At 40.5% G+C, this 16,330-nt stretch overlaps 1 protein-coding gene across 4 annotated transcripts in view; it reads left to right on the forward strand.

Annotated features, from left to right (window-relative positions):
* The first annotated feature begins 3,093 nt into the window (after positions 1-3,093).
* Positions 3,094-16,330, forward strand: part of gtdc1 (glycosyltransferase-like domain containing 1) — a 302,215-nt gene continuing 288,978 nt past the window's right edge. For all 4 annotated transcript variants that reach the window (XM_078228009.1, XM_078228012.1, XM_078228007.1 and 1 more), the window contains exon 1: positions 3,094-3,209. The gene's annotated coding sequence lies outside the window, so the exon portion shown is untranslated. The remainder of the gene's footprint in view (positions 3,210-16,330) is intronic.

Genomic DNA, 16,330 nt, shown 5'->3' on the forward strand with positions numbered 1-16,330 from the left:
AATCATGAGATTAGAATAGTAAACAGAATAATTTAAAGTTTATTAAGAATTCACATGCTGTTTTTGCTGTTAGCCTGCTTCCATACTTTAAAAGTGTGTTCTTGCCTTGTACCTAAAGTGGTCTAAGCTGCAAGTTGCAAAAATTAGACTTTACATATACGCACAAACATATCATAAATGGCCATGGCACAAGAATACCAGATTAGCATTGATGAAAATGTAATTGTTCAAAAGTATTAAGTTAATATTAACATTAAGTCATATTGATTCAATGGTGTGTCTACAGTACACAATTAAGTGAATTGTGTTTTTAAAATGGTAATTCTTTTAAAGTGGAATGTTACAGATATTAAAATGCTTTAATCATTTATAATGCATTTTAAGGCATAAAAGAGTACGTCTAGATTGTATTCAATTTCTTTTTCTGAGGTAAATGTTGGAAATGCACAGCAGGTCAGGCAGCATCTGGCAAAGAAAACCTCTTCAGGCGGGATTTTTTGCTAGTGCATCCTACGTTCTGAGGAAGAATCTCATCTATAACATTTGTCTTTTTTTCCCTCGGGTGTTGTTGAACCTGTTACGCAATTCCACCATTTTCTTTTGGGTTTGGTGAATTTTCTTTTCGTCTCTTCATTTTTTCTGATACAGGACTATTTTGTTGTATTAATTACATGGTGAAGAATATGTGCATCACTTTTCAGTGAATGTGCCCAACTTGGCCCACCATGTTACAATAAGAAGGGCCTATATATAAAGAGCAGCAAATAGCTGGTGTTGAGATTAAGGTCATAGTTCAATTTTGGAGTTCTGTTGTTATTGGTAACTAGTTTGCATGTATAGTTGACATCATCAGCTCCATTCAATTGAATGGCACTTTAAATCTCAGGCATCTGTTACCCTACGGTCAAATACAAAATGATTTGAATAAATACTCTGAAACCCAAAATTATTTCTCGAGGAAGTGTTTATCATAGAATCCCTATAGTACCAAAGGAGGCCATTCGGTCCACACTGACAACAATCCCCCCCAAGCCCTATCCCCATAGCCCCACCTATTTACCCTCCTAATCCCCCCGACACTAAGGGGCAATTTAGCATGGCCAATCAACCTAACCCGCACATATTTGTTGCATATAATGAATATTGTAAAGACAGAATTGCATTTATATAGAACTGTTGATTAACTCGGGATATCCCAAAGTGCTTTGGAACCAATTAAGTACTGTTGTAATATACCAATTCTGTACCATTCCACTTTAACAGAAGTTAAAAAAGATAGCTTACCTCACCATACAGTAGTGTATTCTAAGATTTGGCTCATCCCAAATCCTATCTATACACGTACAGTGCTAAATATTGTTTAGGGTGCTGACTGGGATCAATGCAGAAGTTTGACTTGCATTCTGTGGGGTGCAATGAGTGCTAACACTGTTGAGCATCTATACTCATCAATGTAGTGCAACACTAAACCTCAAAAGGGTCAGATATACTGCTGATTATTTTCTAAAGGGAGTTGGGCACAAAATACCAAATCAGCTGAGCACCTTCTGATGGATGACAGGACTCAACATCTTCATTGGCTTCAATGTCATCAGGACTCTGGGAACCTATAGAACACATAATCAGCCAGTGTCCACATGATGGTTTGGAATGATTCCACAAATATTATGATGGAGTTAATATGTTAAAACTGGATTGTACCACCCTGAGACGATACTCAGATAACCGGACTCGGAATAGTGGAAACCGAGAGGCCAAATAAACAAAATCAGAAATTTAGGTCAAAAGTATTAAAGCTATTGATAAACAGAAATCTATAACAAACAATAAAACAGCATCAATAAAGTTGTTGGTCTCAAATAAAATGGAGCAAAGGCAGGCATTTCACATCCAGCAGAACGTTTTTTTCTGGGCCCTCTTTACAGCACTCACACACATTCTCTCATTAGGGTGTGGTGTATTCCTGGCAATGATTGACTTTACTAGTATGCTAATAATACCGCTACGGTAAAGAAGCAGAACTGATCTAAGCTATCTGCATCAATTTAACATTAACATGAGACCCACATCATATCAAATTGCACTGCCCATTTGACCTTTTCACAGGTTTAGAGCGCACTGTGGCTCTACCATTAGCCGGAGGAGAACGAAGCTTAGTGTTATGTTGGGAGAGGCGAACATTTCTGTTCTTTGGTCCCAGTAGGGAAAGGTGGGGAAAACGATCTGGAGTTGGCTTGTCTTTTATGAAATCCAGAAAGATGTATGCAGTGCAGGCACTCAGCAGCTCGCACCAAATTTAAAATAAGTCCAATAAAAAAAAGTCCCTAAAATGCACACTGCAGAAGAAACGAGTTTTGGATGCATCTAAGGACTGAGTAACGCGAGCCAATGGTGTGGACAGAGCCAATTCACAAGAGAGAATTGGAAGGGGGCAATCTTATTCCCCTGTTGCACACTTCATCCCTTCCTCCTCTTCCCTTTGATTTGATGTACAGGTCGCCATGGCATTTATTTTTACTTTTCTTTCTTAGCGCAACAAGATACACACTCTAGGTTGTCAAAGACCTTTTCTTAAGAAAAAAAATAAAAAGAACAATGTTTGGATGGAGGAAGAGATTAAAGTGGGAGATTTGAAGAGAAAGAGATAGGGAGACATATAGGCACAATTATGAGGGACACACAAATATCCCTCAGGTTGAACCATCTCGCTAAAAGGAGGTGCTTGCGACCAAGTGGCGGGGCGGGGGTAGTGTGCGCTCTGTGGGGGACAAAGTGGCAATTGACTGAAAGGCGACCGGGTTCCGTATTTTTTTTTGTTCGCTCCGAGCCGTCTTTTTAAACTTTAATAAGACTGGGGTGGCAATACGGAGGAGTGGGGAAGATATGATTCGCTACGATTCCCGTAGCGGGTGGGGCGGGAGCATTTCGCCTTGCTGGGGCGAGCTACTCGCTGGGCGTCTCTCTCTCTCTCTGGCGAGAGGTTCGCTCGAGCTCGGGAGGAAGACGTACCTCCAGGAACACGCGCACGCAGGCAGCGGATCCTGCATGCGTGTGGCGGAGTGGGGGTGACGTATCCCTGGGAGCGCGCGTTCACGCGCACGCCGACAGGACGGGACGGGGCAGTCGCGCGGCGCCTGGCCGCTGTCATGGTGACGGAGCCGCCGGCAGCAGGAGGAGGAGGTGCGGGGGAGACGGGGCCTGAGTGACAGGTGGGGCCGGCCGGCCGGCACAGCGCGCGCTGAAGTCGTTAAAGCCGCTTGCTTTCAAAATAGCCCGTGTGGCTCTCTGTATCATGGAGCCAATGCAGCCAGGGACTGTGTTTTAAATATAAACTGGGGAGGAAAGCGATCAAGCATTCGGCTCGGGCTCGGTTGGGTGTTTTAGGCCGAGGGAAGTGCCTCGGTGTCGCCTAGATTTTAAGGCGCAAAGCCGAGCAGTGGACGGGCGGGGGTTAGACTCTGTTTCCCTCTACAACATCTGCTGCTGCAGCACTGCGATTATGTTTTACTTGCAGTTTCCCCTCGTGGGTTGTTTGGTCTTAAAGTTGGGCGAACTGAGTCTTATATAGAAAAAAAGAGAGATGGGCTCTCCCAAAAGGTTGCTGACTTCCCAATGCACCATTTACTGGGTGGAGATGTCACTGTGGATGGATGAGCGGAGCTATAAAGTTTTGAAGTTCATTTGTGAGTGTCACAAGTAGGCCCACATTAACACTGTAATGAAGTTAGTGTGAAAATCCCCTAGTCGCCACACTCCGGCTCCAGTTCGGGTACACTGAGGGAGAATTTAGCATTGCCAGGGCGCATAACCAACACGGGCCTTCTGGACTGTGGGAGGAAACCGGAGCACCCGGGGGAAACTTACGCAGATAGGGGGAGAACATGCAGACTCCGCACAGACAGTGACCCAAGGGTGGAATCGAACCCTGGTCCCTGGCACTGTGAGGCAGCAGTGCTAACCACTGTGCCACCATGCTGCCCTTTAACCAATCTTCAGCTGCTCAAATTGCAGTTAAGGTTTTGTCTGTAAAATCCGCCACCAATTACCAATGCTCCTGGTTCCCACAAATTACAGTAGAGTTCCTGGCAGAGTGAATTTTGGAAAAAAAAACGCACACAAGTCGTGCATGAAAGCTCACTAAGGAAATGCACATTTGTAATTAACTACCATTACCTCTGTCATTCATTCAAAACATTTTGGAAGAATTATCCACTTTCTGAGTATCCCTTCAGTTAACTCAACCACTGTACACCAGAGTTAAGATCAAATCATTTAAAAATAGTTCACATATTATTTGTACACTAAATACTTCAATGGAAAATATTATGATGAGAACCCAAAATATTTTTCTATGGGTGATGTTTATAATTATCATGTTTCTATAATCCTCAGAGTGAGAAATTTCTGCTGCATTCTAAAACTAAAATATAAATGGCCTACTGGTAAACAATAGAAAAATTGTATACTTTTCCTATATTGCACCAATAATTTAACTTTCTTGAATCACAGAGTGTTGTGATATTTTGTGAGTACGGCAAGGAAATGACAAGGAAGTCACTGGAGGTAGTTTTGGTACTGGTAAATTTATATTGGTGTTAGAAGCAAAACAAAATTACTGGAATTCCTCAGCTGATCAATAAGCATCTGTGCAGAAAACAGGAGGTAATGTTTAAAATGTAGCCTCTTTTAATCTTAGTCAGAACTCAGCATTTATATTTCTTACTCTGATTTCAGAAATCTGTTCTTTTTGCTTCCATCTGCATATTCCTGTTACCTTGTTTATTTTCCCAAGTGGTAATCAGTGGATTAGGTAGTTTTAAAAAAAAACGCAGTTTTCTTGTTTTAATCAATTCTTTACAAGTGGATTCTACTGTAAATAATATTGCAACTCTGTGTTACTTCTATTGGGTGGAAAGTGTTATTGAATGTTCTGAGATGATGAAAGGCAAAAGTTATTTTTTGTCTTAATGTTATGGGGTTTCTTGATGATGCTCTTGAATCTTTTAAATTAAAATGCCTGATTTTTTTCCCTAAAGTAACACATCAGATAGAAACAATATGCTAAATCTCATGACTGATCGTCTGTTTTTAAACTCTGTATGACATAGGGATTAGCCTTACATTAGGACTCTTTGATCTGTAAAATTTCCAGCACACTTTGTGTGTATGTATCTGTATAATATATACATTTATCATTCTAGATTATTAAATTGTAATTGAGCAGATAGCTAATGCTTATCGCAAATGCACAATATTGAGGTAAGATTTGGTGATGACATTAGAACTAACACAAGGGAACCAAATGAGAGTTTTATGCTTAAATTATGGTAAATATAGCCTCCTAAAATTGTATACTAAGTGCAGTAGAAGAGAAGGAAAGGTTCTTGAGGAATAATGGAACTAATATGGGTACTTAATTGATTTAAAAATACTGCTTATTTTATGTATGCTATATAATAGCTAAGTATTTCTTTGTCTTAAAAATCTATTACAGAAGGTCAGTATCAATATAGTATTAGGTTTGACAGAGGTATTAAAATCATAAGGGATCTAGGTATTGTAGCTAGGCAGAGACTGTTCCCATTGATGGAAGGAATGGGGAATTACAGGGCACAGATTTAAGATAATTGGCTAAAGAAGCAATGGTGATATGAGAAATAACTTATTTATGTAGCGAGTGGTCAGGATCTGGAATGCCTGAGAGTGTGGTGGAGACAGATTGACTCAAGGCATCCAAGAGGAAATTGGATTATCTGAAAAAGAACCTTTCCTTCTCTTCTGCTGCACTTAGTGCACAATTGCAGGAGACTATATTAACAGTAACTTAAATATAAATTTAAGGTTCTGTAGAAGAAGAGTATACAGGACTATGGGGTGAAGGCAGTGGAGTGGCACGAGATGAATGCCTGGTATGCCACTGAGCCATTCTACCAAGGAAAATTTCAGCTTCAATCCAATCTGTGATATGTACAAACTTAGATCTGAATTGGGATAATGATTTGACCTTATAAAATCTTAGCCCAACAAACTCAGGAAAAAGGGAGAAGATGAGAGAGCAGAGGGTGGGGCGGAGGGGTGGTAAAACTTAATGATATAACATCTTTGAAAAATGTCCTGATCCAATTTACAATGGGAAGGGAAAGTGGAAACATGGACAAAAGAAAACTAAGGATGCAATGAGAGTCAGGAGAGATTGGTGGAAAAGATTAATTTTGGTCTTCAAAAATGGAAAGGGAATCTGAGAGCTTTAGGTAAGAAATTCTAATGTGTAGAACGGTTGGGTTTAAGTAAAAATAGCATGGAAACTCTGCTAACAATGAAGATTCAGAGCAGGAGGGTGAGGAGAGGTTACATAAATGGTGAGAGATTGAGGATTGATGGATGTAGGATAGAAAGAGTGACATACATTTATATGGTAAATATCATGACTTAGATGTCCTACATTTCTTTAAAGCCAATTATGCACTTTTGAAATGTAGTCACTGTTACAAGATAGGAAATATGTCAGACAATTTGCAGACAGCAAGATCCCACAAGCAACATTGTGGTAAAAACCAGATAAACTGGTTTATTGATGTTGGTTGAAAGCTAAATATTTGTTAGGACATAAGGGAGAAGTTGTATTCCTCAAAATAATGCCACAGTATCTCCTGTGTCTATATGAGAGGGCAGACTGGCCCTCAGTGCAACATCTCAGTCAAAGGATGGCATCTCTAAAAATGCAGCAATCCTTCAGTGTTGTACTGAACTGATGGCCAAGATTATGTGTTCTAGATTGGGATTTGAATCCACAATGTCCTAACCTGGAAGCAAGTGCTACCACTGAGCCATAGATATATAAGACTAAAGAATGTTTAAGGGTGAGGCAAGACGAAAGAACATTTTAATTTCAAATCTTTAACATAATCTGCCAGGTAAGAAAGTGATGGAATGAGATAAGCCACCTTTCTTACTCTGGTTCGATATTACTCTTTAAATTAGAAAGCAAAATTGTCATAGTCATGGAGTCACAGAGGTTTGCAGCATGGAAACAGGCCCTTCGGCCCAACTTGTCTATGCTGCCCTTTTTTAAAAAACTCTTAAGCTAATCCCAATTGCCCACATTTGGCCCATATCCCTCTATACCCATCTTATCCATGTAACTATTTAAATGCTTTTTAAAAGGCAAACTTGTACCTGCCTCTACTACTACGTCTGGCAGCTTGTTCCAGACACGCACCACCCTCTGAAAAAATTGCCTGTCTGGACACTTTTGTATCTCTCCCCTCTCACCTTAAACATATGCCCTCTCGTTTTAGACTCCCCTATCTTTGGGAAAAGATATTGACGATCTAGCTGATCTATGCCTCTCATTATTTTATAGACCTCTATAAGATCACCCCTCAGCCTCCTACGTTCCAGAGAAAAAAGTGCCAGTCTATCCAGCCTCTCCTTATAACTCAATCCATCAAGTCCCGATAGCATCCTAGTAAATCTTTTCTGCACTCTTTCTAGTTTAATAATATCCTTTCTATAATAGGGTGACCAGAACTGCATACAGTATTCCAAGTGTGGCCGTACTAATGTCTTATACAACTTCAACAAGACGTCCCAACTCCTGTATTCAATGTTCTGACCGATGAAACCAAGCATGCCGAATGCCTTCTTCACCACTCTGTCCACCTGTGACTCCACTTTCAAGGAGCTAGGAACATGTACCCCTAGATCTCTTTGTCCTGTAACTCACCCCAATGCCCTACCATTAACTGAGTAAGTCCTGCCCTGGTTCAGTCTACCAATATGCATCACCTCGCATTTGTTAAGTGTGTAAATTACACTGTATCTGATTAATCAGTTGCTTACAAGCCGGTTAGGTTACAATTGCCACCATTATGTTGGGAAGGTAAGGAATCTGAAGATGGGAGTAATGAGTGAATGAGACATGATATGGACAGCTGAATTTTGTTCAGGTGGAGGATTGAAGGTTGACAAGGAGGGCCTTGGTGAAATTGGGTGTCAAGATGACAAAATCTGTGGGAGAGTCCATTAGGGACATTGGAGGTAAACATAGAACAGTACAGCACAGAACAGGCCCTTCAGCCCACGATGTTGTGCCGAGCTTTATCTGAAACCAAGATCAAGCTATCCCACTCCCTATCATCCTGGTGTGCTCCATGTGCCTATCCAATAACCGCTTAAATGTTCCTAAAGTGTCTGACTCCACTATCACTGCAGGCAGTCCACTCCACACCCCAACCACTCTCTGCGTAAAGAACCTACCTCTGATATCCTTCCTGTATCTCCCACCACGAACCCTATAGTTATGCCCCCTTGTAATAGCTCCATCCACCCGAGGAAATAGTCTTTGAACGTTCACTCTATCTATCCCCTTCATCATTTTATAAACCTCTATTAAGTCTCCCCTCAGCCTCCTCCGCTCCAGAGAGAACAGCCCTAGCTCCCGCAACCTTTCCTCATAAGACCTACCCTCCAAACCAGGCAGCATCCTGGTAAATCTCCTCTGCACTCTTTCCAGCGCTTCCACATCCTTCCTATAGTGAGGTGACCAGAACTGCACACAATACTCCAAATGTGGTCTCACCAAGGTCCTGTACAGTTGCAGCATAACCCCACGGCTCTTAAACTCCAACCCCCTGTTAATAAAAGCTAACACACTATAGGCCTTCTTCACAGCTCTATCTACTTGAGTGGCAACCTTTAGAGATCTGTGGATATGAACCCCAAGATCTCTCTGTTCCTCCACAGTCTTCAGAACCCTACCTTTGACCCTGTAATCCACATTTAAATTAGTCCTACCAAAATGAATCACCTCACATTTATCAGGGTTAAACTCCATTTGCCATTTTTCAGCCCAGCTCTGCATCCTATCTATGTCTCTTTGCAGCCTACAACAGCCCTCCACCTCATCCACTACTCCACCAATCTTGGTGTCATCAGCAAATTTACTGATCCACCCTTCAGCCCCCTCCTCTAAGTCATTAATAAAAATCACAAAGAGCAGAGGACCAAGCACTGATCCCTGCGGCACTCCGCTAGCAACCTGCCTCCAATCCAAAAATTTTCCATCGACCACCACCCTCTGTCTTCGATCAGACAGCCAGTTACCTATCCAATCGGCCAACTTTCCCTCTATCCCACACCTCCTCACTTTCATCATAAGCCGACCATGGGGGACCTTATCAAACGCCTTACTAAAATCCATGTATATGACATCAACTGCCCTACCTTCATCAACACACTTAGTTACCTCCTCAAAAAATTCAATCAAATTAGTGAGGCACGACTTGCCCTTCACGAATCCATGCTGACTATCCCGGATTAATCCGCATCTTTCTAAATGGTCGTAAATCCCATCTCTGAGGACCTTTTCCATTGATTTACCAACCACCGAAGTAAGACTAACCGGTCTATAATTACCAGGGTCATTTCTATTCCCTTTCTTAAACAGAGGAACAACATTCGCCATTCTCCAGTCCTCTGGCACCATCCCCGTGGACAGCGAGGACCCAAAGATCAAAGCCAAAGGCTTTGCAATCTCATCCCTTGCCTCCCAAAGAATCCTAGGATACATTTCATCAGGCCCAGGGGACTTATCGACCTTCAGTTTATTCAAAACTGCCAGGACATCCTCCCTCCGAACATCTATTTCCTCCAGCCAATAGCCTGTAACACCTTCTCTTCCTCAAAAACATGGCCCCTCTCCTTGGTGAATACTGAAGAAAAATATTCATTCATCACCTCGCCTATCTCTACTGACTCCATACACAAGTTCCCACTACTGTCCTTGACCGGCCCTAACCTCACCCTGGTCATCCTTTTATTCCTCACATAAGAGTAAAAAGCCTTGGGGTTTTCCTTGATCCGACCCGCCAAGGACTTCTCGTGTCCCCTCCTAGCTCTCCTAAGCCCCTTTTTCAGCTCATTCCTTGCTAACTTGTAACCCTCAATCGAGCCATCTGAACCTTGTTTCCTCATCCCTACATAAGCTTCCCTCTTCCTTTTCACAAGACATTCCACCTCTTTCGTGAACCATGGTTCCCTCACTCGGCCATTTCCTCCCTGCCTGACAGGGACATACCTATCAAGGACATCCAGTATTTGTTCCTTGAAAAAGTTCCACTTTTCATTAGTTCCTTTCCCTGACAGTTTCTGTTCCCAACTTATGCCCCCTAATTCTTGCCTAAAGATATGCCAGAGGCAGGTGGAAGTTATCCTGTTGATGGGGGATGAGAAGTTCAAATTTACTTCTGGGTTGAACAGCATGCCAAGGTTTTGCAAGGTCTGAGTCAGCCTGCATATGTGGTCAGGAAGCGTGTGGAGTCACTGGAGGTTATGTTTATTTTTTGGAAAAACATGGTCCTTGCTGAAGTTTATTTTCCATCAAAGATTGTATTTTTCTACAATCTGCTGATGGTCTTAAATTCATTGAAAAAAGCAAGTTTCAAAAAATATTGAAGCTCTAGTATCTGAATACTCGGGAACCAAAGTTTTTACATACTTGAATATGTGCTGTTATGCTTAATGAAATGGTTCATAGTATTTTATAAAAATATAACCTTTAAAATATATGATCAAAGATAAAGGAGAGTCTGCTGTAGTTAAGAACCTTATAATCATGAGGGTGGGTGTATTTCACATCCAATTAATAATAACGAAACAACATTGAATGTCTGAAAGTAAGGAGATAATTTCAAACAGAATGCTGATTGTGTGCCATCCAAGAAACTTTTTTTCTTGAATCTAAATTAGCTGGTGCTGTTAAAAAGGCTATACATCTGCAGTTTATTTTCTTTTCTTTGGAGTGTGTATTTCCTCTGCATATTTTGAAGATGCAATATATTAAAATTACAAAATTATTTTAGGACTCCATTGCTATGCTATCTCTCCCCTCCCACCCCATGACAGTGAATGAGAATGTTGTGGATTCAAACCTCATTCTAGGACTTGAGTGCCTACTTTAGGGGGCATTCTCATGAGTGGGTGCTGCTTTCAGATGAAGTGACAAACTGAAGCTTGCCCAGCCTATTCTAAAGTTCATTGAGCACTGTTTGACAATGTGAAGTTCTAATATCTTGGACAATATGACTCCCTTTTGCAGTACCAAATTCTGCCTAGGCATTTGTTTCATTGTTGATCATAAAATCCTGAACTTAATGACTCCATTTGCCCACAATCAAACAACAGTCACTGCACTCTAAACTAGTATTGAGAGGCCAAATATGAGGTTAAGTAAATGGCTTCTGCACCATACGTCCTACAAAAGTACGATTTGATTCCTGCTCAGTGCTGATTTAATTTGTCTGAAATTGGGCTGGAAGAGTGTTTACTTGACGAGCAACAGGAGGGCATAGGAACGAGGGTGATGAACCTGTGAGTAGAATTTCTAATTTTCAAGTTAGAAAGCAATGAAGATATCTTAATGCTATAGAGAAGTTCAATCAATATATAATTTTGGTTGGCAATATGCATGCAAACATACATGTGAATTCCCTTCAATGAGATCGTGACTGATCTGATATGATCCTCAACTCTACTTTCCCACCTTATCACCATAGCCCTTGTCCCTCTCCAATGCAAATAAATCCTTTCTTAAATATGAAGACCAAAGCCGTATACAATTGCAGCAAGACTTGTTTATTCTTTTTTAAATTTGTGAATCTTTAATCATTTATTTCAGCAGCCAGCTCTTTTGATTATGTTTGCCCACCAGAGGTGACAGATCTGCACCTACCAGTACTCCTGTGGTATTAGTGACTATGTTGTCGGTAACCAATGTCAACTGCAATTGACCCTCTGACAATTGGGGAGAGGTTTGCCAGAGTTTTGTCTGAAACCTTTTCTCCACCACTTTAGTTTCCCCCTCTAGGAGTTAGCATTACTGCTGGATGGAGAGGCCAATGCACTAGTCTGCTCAGTTTAAATAAAGCAGTTGAATTTATATTGTGCTTTTCATGACCTTTTGATGTTCCAAAGTGCTTTATAGCCAAAAAAGTACTTTTTCAGCATAATCACTTGTGATGTAGGAAATTCGGCAGCAAAGTTTTGAATAGCAAGCTCCAGCAAACAGCAGTTAGACAATGACCAAATACTCTGTTCTTTCAAAGTTATGTTGGATGAGGGATAAATGCTTCTTTGAAATAGTGGGCACAGGATCTTTTGCATCCATCTGAGAGGACAGAAATTGCTTTAGTTCAATATCGCATCCAACTGACTCACACAGTGTTGAACTGGGATGTCAGTTCAGATATTGTGCTGAAGACTCTGGCATAGGACATAAATTGAATATCTACTGATTTAGAGGGAGAATGCTACCCACTAAGTCATTGATGGGACATAGTGACTGCACAAGGTCAGTTACCACCTTTTTGGATGTTTGCACATGCTTTATCCTGGAGTTAAAATTTTCTCTTGACACAACCCACATTTGGAAAGATAAAATCTATAACTTTATTCGCAACCATGTTATTAGTGTATAGGTTCCTAACGTTTTTGCTGAAACCCGAATGATCATACTTGAAATGGCAGCAGCAAAATGCAGCCAGGGTTTGATGATGCGCACTGATATGGTGGGTGGGATTTTATGGCCTCACTCATCCTGAAACCATAAAATCCCGCCTGGGGTCAACAGACCTTCCCATGCTCCGCCCCTCACCAGTTCCGATTCCCATGGTGGGTGGGCCGGTAAAATTCCGGCCATTAAGTCTTAATACTACATAATGGCAGTCAGTCGTTTGTATCTGTATTGCTCCAATCTTCAGCTGGAACCTATGGTAGCGGACACCATGCAATACACTCAGTTGCAAAACAACTACTGTTCTATGAATCTATGGTTCCCATTACACAAGCCTTAGCAGAGATATGGAAGAAAGATGATGAGAAGAGGAATTCAAAGAAGTTGAGCATTCTACCTTGCAAATTGTATCTTCCAATCTTTACGAGTGTAATAATTTCTGTCACCATTCCCCTGCAAATGCTCAAAAAACACATTTCCAATTAGTTGTTTAGTAGTACAGAAATTGAGTAATGCTGAAAAATGGATATGTTGAAACTTTTCATCTTGCATTAATCTGGACAATTCACACTTTCTAATTGGTCCTTTCCTCCAGTTTTCTGGAATGATTATTGCATTCTCAATGGTTAAAGTAACAGTCGCCACTATGAAAGATGTTATCGTAAGGCCCTCCCAGGAACATCATAGCATACAGCACACAGGCTAGAGACCAAATGAACAATTTAATGCTGTGCTTAAAATAAGTAAGATTAATCAGACTTTAGAAAATAAAGGATCACAGAAGCAATTACTTGCAAATTATCAAGTTGCTTTTCCGTACAGTAGGCTGAGGCTTTTTCTTTTGGGAGGTGAGAAGGAAGTTTTCAACCACTGACGGTGCAATCCATTACAAGGTAACAGAATTCGATTGTAATATAATTGGAGACAAAAATCTCACTATGGAAATAAATATATTTATATAGTAAATAAATGACTAGGAATAAATTAGAAAAATCTGTATAAGGTTTTTATGTGACTTGGAGCACAGTAACTTGTACCTGCATAGACCACTAATCAATGTCTAACTCCTTGCTGCTAGTAGAGAACATTGTGTTTTTGACAATATTTAACATTACTATGGAAGGTACAAACTTACAGAGCAATAATCTACATGTTCTGATACTTGTACAGAATCAAAGAGAAAAAGATAAATCTGTTAGTCTTGAAATGCAGTAATTCAATAAATCACAACTAAAGTCATCATATCCCTGAAGATTATGTTACAGCCTGTATTTTATTTACTTGTATAAAAAATTATTCCATTTTCTTTGATCTTTGTTGCTGAGCTTTTCTGTCCTACTGATTTCTGTAACTACCATCATTAATGCTGTTGGACTTTGTCCACATGTTTCCTTCATATCCTAGGAACAGGGATTTTAGGAAAAAAGTGGAATATGTAGTTTGTCATTTGATAGGAAATGACAGTTCCCTTTTGAAAATGAATGGACTAGGGTATACATAATCCTGCATATTACATAGAGGATAATGGATTCCTCTAAATTGCAGGGTAACAACCTAGTCAAATGATTGAGATGATATTCGCAACTGAGAACAAACCTTGAATGATTTATGAACCCCATTTGATCCCATCACTTGGAGTATTGTTCTAAATGTAATTATTTCATCCCAGTTTTGTTTGGTCCCTTTTTGGGCCTGCTGACTACAATTACAAGTAGGATATCATCCTTACTTTCTACACATATGCATTAAGAATATGTGTGGTCAAAATGTAGCGAATGTCCATAGGTTATTCTTCAATGGAAAGATCATAGCAGGTCCTAATCTGATTCTCAGCAGCTGTTCTCACAACTGCTAGCAGGGCTCATCAGATTGTGGTTACAAGCTGGAAGTGTGGCTGCTTACCTTTTTTCTTACCTCCCGAGTGCAGGAGTGTTGAGTTGTTACACCTCACCCACTGTCCCAGCAGAGTGTTTAGCCCAGACCAAGGATCAAATCAGCCATTATAAAATACATGTATTGACTGGGACTATCATACGTGTGGGGACTACAAACTACAGTTTCCTGAGCTGTTTTCTTGGCCAGGATAAACCTAGGTTGGCCGGCTCAGTTTCATTCTTTTCAGTGCACTTATCAATAAAACCATTGGTGAAGCTTCGTTATTTCCACGTACTGTAAAATGTAGTGCAGATTTGTAGAATTGTTTAATGAAACTGAGAATAAAAATGTATGCTATTACAGCCAATAATAAAGTTATTGTTGAAAAAGAGATATGCTATCAAAACTTGTCTTGTACTCATCAGGTTAGCTCACAAAGAAATTGCCAGCTGTAACAGGGAGAACGATGTATGACACATGAGAAGGGAGTGCTGATTGATAGGGGCATTGCATGGAGAATGCAGCATGGAACAGTTAACTGCTCAGCTTTATTTAAATTCAAAGGGGAAAGTCGACTCTGGTCAAGGCATTTCCCAAGCAATGAACCTGAAATGACTGTTCCCTACACCTTTGTTTAGTTGAGAAAGGCACAAAGTGTGGACATGTTCTGTCTGCTAAGGACAGGGCCCTGTGTGTGAATTACACTGAAAATCAATTTAACATTGTCAGTTTGGGGCTCACTAATGCATGCTAAAAGCCACACCTATTCACAGACAGGGCCCTGTCCTTCACAGACAGAAGGAGATGGGTGTGAGGAGGTTTGAGTGGTGCGTGGACTTACTGAGCTGAATGGTCTGATCCTGTGCTGTTCTGGTATGCTAGGGGTGGAGGTGGCTGTTTAAGCTAATGGATAGAATGCCAATCAGACAGACTGCTGTATCCTGAATAGTGTTGAATTCCTTGAATGTTGCTGCAGCAACTGTGTACCTAAGCAGACAAATATATATATTCCTTTACACCCCGATATATTTATAGATGGTGGAGATATTTGAGGAGTTGGGAAGTGAGCCATTTGCTGCCGAATGTTCAATCCATAACCTGCTTTAGTAACCATTGCACTTGTGTTGCTGTTTTAGTTGTGGTCCTGGTGAATTATGCTGTCCATGATGTTGCTGATGGGGAGCTTGAATGAATGTCAAAGGGATATTGTTGGGCTTCCTGTTATGACATCAAGATGAATCCCCTTGACTTCGTGTCGTAATCTGGTAAAAATATTTGGGAAGGTGTAAACTGTTCATAGTTAACATTTAGAGATTCGTTAACATTTAGAGATTCATTAACATAAAGGCCTGACACTCACTTTAAGTGAATAATTAACTAGGTATTTTATTTAACTAACCAGGAACTTTAACTAAAGAAGTAACATATTAACAAAGGTACGGTTTGACTGAAATGCTAATCGAATAATACAAGTAACATTCATTACCAAAACAGTAATAACAGAATTTTAGTCACTCTCAAAGAGAATATACAACCAGGTCTGATAGCATTCGAAAGTTTTGGAGTTCTTCGGTAGTTGTCTGCTGTCTGTAAGTGCTGTCTGATTTGATACCTTTTGCTCATTAGAGGGTGATTTATCTTAAGACCTATCTGAAGCTGGCAGAGTTAAGGACTAATTGATCCAACTGCCCTTAACTGTTTCAGTGGTCTGGCCCTGTTTCTGGTTGAACTCCTGGCTCAGCCCCTGGTGGAACTGAACTCAAGGCAGTTGAGTTCCTCTTTTATAATCCTTATGACCTATCAACATTCCTGTATTTGAATTGGCCTGAGGTTGACAACAAGAGCAAATTCAAAGCTGATAGGTTCCTTTTTAGCTGAGTGTTTTCTTTAAACTTATAGGCTGGTAGCTGAGTGTCTTCTTTAAACCCATAGGCTAACAAAATG

Source organism: Mustelus asterias, chromosome 14, assembly GCF_964213995.1.
Source record: "Mustelus asterias chromosome 14, sMusAst1.hap1.1, whole genome shotgun sequence".
Classification (NCBI taxonomy): Eukaryota; Metazoa; Chordata; class Chondrichthyes; order Carcharhiniformes; family Triakidae; genus Mustelus; species Mustelus asterias.